Consider the following 5,977-nt stretch of genomic DNA (forward strand, 5'->3'; position numbering starts at 1 on the left):
TGTTGAGACTCTCCAACACCAAACTTAGAGTTTGGATATGGGAGTTCAACACCAAACTTAGAGTTTGGTTGTGGCCTTCCAACACCAAACTTAGAGTTTGACTGTGGGGGCTTTGGTTGACTCTGCTTTGAGAGAAGCTTTTTATGCTTCCTCTCCATGGATGCAGAGAGAGATCCTTGAGTTGTAAACACAAGGTTGTCCTTATTTATTTGAAGGATCAATTCTCCTCTGTCCACATCAATCACAGCTCTTGCTGTGGCTAGGAAAGGTCTTCCTAGGATGATGGATTCATCCTCTTCCTTTCCAGTATCCAGAACTATGAAATCAGCAGGGATGTAAAGGCCTTCGACCTTTACTAACACGTCCTCTACTTGTCCATAAGCCTGTTTTCTTGAATTGTCTGCCATCTCTAATGAGATTTTAGCAGCTTGTACCCCATAGATTCCCAGTTTCTCTATTACAGAGAGGGGCATGAGGTTTATCCCTGAACCAAGGTCACACAGAGCCTTAAAGATCATGGTGCCTATAGTACAAGGTATTATGAACTTTCCAGGATCCTGTCTCTTCTGAGGCAATGTCAATTGATCCAGATCACTTAGTTCATTGGTGAACAAGGGAGGTTCATCTTCCCAAGTATCAATGCCAAATAATTTGGCATTTAGCTTCATGATTGCACCAAGGAACTTGGCAGCTTGCTCTTCAGTAACATCCTCATTCTCTTCAGAAGAGGAATACTCATCAGAGCTCATGAATGGCATAAGGAGGTTCAATGGAATCTCTATGGTCTCTAGATGAGCCTCAGAGTCCTTTGGTTCCTCAGAGGGAAGCTCCTTATTGATCACTGGATGTCCCAGGAGGTCTTCCTCCTTGGGATTCACGTCCTCCTCTCCTTCTTTGGGTTCGGCCATTTTGGTTATGTCAATGGCCTTGCACTCTCCTTTTGGATTTTCATCTGTATTTCTTGGGAGAGTACTAGGAGGGATTTCAGTGATTCTTTTACTCAGCTGGCCTACTTGTGCTTCCAAATTTCTAATGGAAGACCTTGTTTCATTCATGAAACTCACAGTGGCCTTAGATAGATCAGAGACTAAATTTGCTAAGCTAGATGGATTCTGCTCAGAATTCTCTGTCTGTTGCTGAGTGGATGATGGAAAAGGCTTGCTATTGCTAAACCTGTTTCTTCCACCATTATTAAAGCCTTGTTGAGGCTTTTGATCCTTCCATGAGAAATTTGGATGATTTCTCCATGATGGATTATAGGTGTTTCCATATGGTTCACCCATGTATTTTAACTCTGCTATTGTAGGGTTCTCAGGATCATAAGCTTCTTCCTTAGAAGATGCCTCTTAAGTACTGTTGGATACAGCTTGCATTCCATTCAGACTCTGAGAAATCATATTGACTTGGTGAGTTAATATTTTATTCTGAGCCAATATGGCATTCAGAGTATCAATTTCAAGAACTTCCTTCTTCATAGGCGTCCCATTACTCACAAGATTCCTCTCAGAAGTGTACATAAACTGGTTATTAGCAACCATGTCAATGAGTTCTTGAGCTTCTGCAGGCGTTTTCTTTAGGTGAATGGATCCACCTGCAGAAGTATCCAATGACATCTTTGATACCTCAGACAAACCATCATAGAATATATCCAGGATGGTCCATTCTGAAAACATGTCAGAAGGACACTTTTTGGTCAGCTGCTTGTATCTTTCCCAAGCTTCATAGATGGATTCACCTTCTTTCTGTCTGAAGGTTTGAACATCAGCTCTAAGCTTGCTCAGCTTTTGAGGAAGAAAGAACTTGGCTAAGAAAGCCGTGACCAGCTTATCCCAAGAGTTCAGGCTATCTTTGGGTTGAGAGTCCAACCACACTCTAGCTCTGTCTCTTACAACAAAAGGGAAAAGCATGAGCCTGTAGACTTCAGGATTTACTCCATTAGTCTTAACAGTATCACAAATCTGCAAGAATTCAGTTAAGAACTGAAAAGGATCTTCAGATGGAAGTCCATGAAACTTGCAGTTCTGCTGCATCAGAGAAACTAGCTGAGGTTTCAGCTCAAAATTGTTTGCTCCAATGGTAGGAATGGAGATGCTTCTTCCATGTAAATTGGAATTAGGTGCAGTAAAGTCACCAAGCATTCTCCTTGCATTATTGTTGTTGGGTTCGGCTGCCATCTCCTTTACTTGTTCGAAATTTTCAATAAGGTTGTCTCTGGATTGTTGTAATTTAGCTTCTCTTAGTTTTCTCTTCAGAGTCCTTTCAGGTTCTGGATCAGCTTCAACAAGAATGCCTTTTTCTTTGTTCCTTCTCATAAGAAAGAGAAGAGAACAAGAAAAGAAGAGGAATCCTCTATGTCACAGTAAAGAGGTTCCTTATTGTTAGTAGAAGAAGAGAAGAAGAAAAAATTCGAACACAGATAGAAGAGGGGGTTCGAATTTGGTAAGTGATGTGAGGAAGAGTTGTTAGTAGATGAATAAATAAATAGAGGGAGATGAGGAAGAAGGTGAATTTTCGAAAATATTTTTTGAAAAAGGTTAGTAGTTTTTCGAAAATTAAAATAATTAGTTAATTAAAAAGAAATTTTGAAAAAGAGGGAAGATATTTTCGAAAATTAGAGAGAGAGAGTTAGTTAGGTGGTTTTGAAAAAGGTAAGAAACAAACAAAAAGTTAGTTAGTTAGTTGAAACAAATTTGAAAATCAATTTTGAAAGGATAAGAAGATAGGAAGTTAGAAAAGATATTTTGCAATCACTTTTTTGAAAAAGGTAAGATAAGAAGATATTTTTGAAAAGATATGATAGAAATTAGTTTCTTTGAAAAAGATTTGATTTTTAAAATCTCAATTAATGACTTGATTCACAAGAAATCACAAGATATGATTCTAGAACTTAAAGTTTGAATCTTTCTTAACAAGTAAGTAACAAACTTGAAATTTTTGAATCAAAACATTAATTGATGATGTTATTTTCGAAAATTATGAGATAAAATTAAGAAAAAAATTTTTGAAAAATATTTTTATAATTTCGAAAATAACTAAGAAAAATGAAAAAGATTTGATTTTTGAAAAAGATTTTGAAAAAGATAAGATTTTTAAATTGAAAATTTGATTTGACTCATAAGAAACAACCTGATTTTTAAAAATTTTTGAAAAAGTCAACTCAATTTTTGAATTTGATGAGAGAAAAAGGGAAAGATATTTTTTTGATTTTTGAATTTTGAATGATGAGAGTGAAAAAACATGAAAATGATGCAATGCATGAGATTTTTAGATCAAAACAATGAATGCATGCAAGAATGCTATGAATGTCAAGATGAACACCAAGAACACTATGAAGATCATGATGAACATCAAGAACACATTTTTGAAAAATTTTTAATGCAAAGAAAACATGCAAGACACCAAACTTAGAATTCTTTAATGCTTAGACATAAAGAATTCAGGAATGCATATGAAAAACAAGAAAAGACACAAAACATGCAAATGCAAATATCAAACAAGAAGACTTACCAAGAACAACTTGAAGATCATGAAGAACACTATGAATGCATGAATTTTTTCAAAAAAATGCAAGATGAATATGCAATTGACACCAAACTTATAACATGACTCAAGACTCAAACAAGAAACACAAAAATATTTTTGATTTTTATGATTTTATGATTTTTTTGTATTTTCTTTTAATTTTTTCGAAAATCATTTTGAAAAAAAAGAAAAATAAGGATTCCAAAATTTTTAATATGAATTCCAGGAATCTTATGCTCTTTAGTCTAAAGCTCCAATCAAAGGGTCAGACATGGCTTAATAGCCAGCCAAGCTTTAGTATGTAACTCAGACATGACACGTCTAACATGCCCTACAGTTGTGGCTTTACAGCCAGACATGCTTTATGAAACACTAGAGTTCATTCTTAAAAATTCTGAAGAAAAATATATTTTTGAAAACATTTTTATTTTTATTTTTATTTTTATTTTTCGAAGACAAGTGAGAAATTTTTGAAAGGTTTTTGAAAAAATTTTGAAAGGAAAACAAAAAGAAAATTACCTAATCTGAGCAACAATATGAACCGTCAGTTGTCCAAACTCAAACAATCCCCAGCAACGGCGCCAAAAACTTGGTGCGCAGAAATTGTGATTACACTTTGATTATGTAAAATTCATTGCTCTTTCTTTCCCTGGCAATGGCGCCAAAAATATGATGCCAATACCATGGTTCACAACTTCGCACAACTAACCAGCAAGTGCACTGGGTCGTCCAAGTAATACCTTACGTGAGTAAGGGTCGAATCCCACGGAGATTGTTGGTATGAAGCAAGCTATGGTCACCTTGTAAATCTCAGTCAGGCAGATATAAAATAGTAATGGGGTTTTTGAAAATAATTAATAAAAGAGGGATAAAAATACTTATGTAAATCATTGGTGAGAATTTCAGATAAGCGTATAGAGATGCGTTTGTTCCTCTGAATCTCTGCTTTCCTGCTATCTTTATCCAATCAGTCTTACTCCTTTCTATGGCTGGCTTTATGCAAGGGCATCACCGTTGTCAGTGGCTACATCCCCTCCTCTCAGTGAAAATGGTCAACGCACCCTGTCACGGCACGGCTATTCATCTGTCGGTTCTCGATCATGCTGGAATAGGATTCACCCTCCTTTTGCGTCTGTCACTAAGGCCCAGCACTCGCGAGTTTGAAGCTCGTCACAGTCATTCAATCATTGAATCCTACTCGGAATACCATAGACAAGGTTTAGACTTTCTGGATTCTCTTGAATGCCGCCATCATTCTAGCTTACACCACGAAGATTCTGATTAAGAGATCTAAGAGACACTCATTCAATCGAAAGTAGAACGGAAGTGGTTATCAGGCACGCGTTCATGGGGAATGATGATGATTGTCACATTCATCACATTCAGGTTGAAGTGCGAATGAATATCTTAGAAGCGAAACAAGATGAATTGAATAGAAAACAGTAGTACTTTGCTTTAATCTTTGAGGAACAGCAGAGCTCCACACCTTAATCTATGTAGTGTAGAAACTCTACTGTTGAAATTACATAAGTGAAAGGTCCAGGCATGGCCGAATGGCCAGCCCCTCTGATCTAAGAACCAGGCGTCCAAAGATGATCAAAGATGGTTCAAAAGATGTCTAATACAATAGTAAAAAGTCCTAGCCACTAGGGTTTACAGAAGTAAGTAATTGATGCATAAATCCACTTCCGGGGCCCACTTGGTGTGTGCTTGGGCTGAGCTTGAGTGTTGCACGTGTAGAGGTCCTTCTTGGAGTTGAACACCAGCTTTTGTGCCAGTTTGGGCGTTGAACTCCACTTTGCAGCTTGTTTCTGGCGCTGGACGCCAGAATTGGGCAGAGAGCTGGCGTTGAACGCCAGTTTGCGTCGTCTAAACTTGGGCAAAGTATGGATTATTATATATTGCTGGAAAGCCCTGGATGTCTACTTTCCATTGCAATTGGAATCACGCCATTTTGAGTTTTGTAGCTCCAGAAAATCCATTTTGAGTGCAGGGAGGTCAGAATCCAACAGCATCATGAGTCCTTCTTCAACCTCTGAATCTGATTTTTGCTCAAGTCCCTCAATTTCAGCCAGAAAATACCTGAAATTATAGAAAAACACACAAACTCATAGTAAAGTCCAGAAATGTGAATCTAACATAAAAACTAATGAAAACATCCCTAAAAGTAACCAGATTCTACTATAAACATACTAAAAACAATGCCAAAAAGCGTATAAATTTTCCGCTCATTAGTATGCCTAGCATCCAAACGGAAGGAGAATATGTGGTATATGGACAGCGGATGCTCTAGGCATATGACCGGAAAGACAACCTTCTTCATAAAGCTTGATGAATATGATGGAGGATTTCTCACTTTTGGTGATGATGCTAAAGGAAAGATAGTGGCTGTTGGAAAATTTGGTAAAAGCTTTTCATCTTGTATAAATAATGTTCTTCTTGTAAATAGTTTGAA

The 5,977-nt window shown here is 37.0% G+C and overlaps 1 non-coding gene across 1 annotated transcript; it reads left to right on the top strand.

Moving 5' to 3' along the window:
- The first annotated feature begins 1,671 nt into the window (after positions 1–1,671).
- Positions 1,672–1,775, top strand: LOC148573536 (small nucleolar RNA R71). The gene has a single exon (XR_015906050.1). It is a non-coding gene; the product is annotated as a small nucleolar RNA R71 (small nucleolar RNA).
- Positions 1,776–5,977: the final 4,202 nt, after the last annotated feature.

Source organism: Arachis ipaensis, chromosome B2 (genome assembly GCF_059453495.1).
Source record: "Arachis ipaensis isolate K30076 ecotype BB chromosome B2, ASM5945349v1, whole genome shotgun sequence".
NCBI classification, from domain to species: domain Eukaryota; kingdom Viridiplantae; phylum Streptophyta; class Magnoliopsida; order Fabales; family Fabaceae; genus Arachis; species Arachis ipaensis.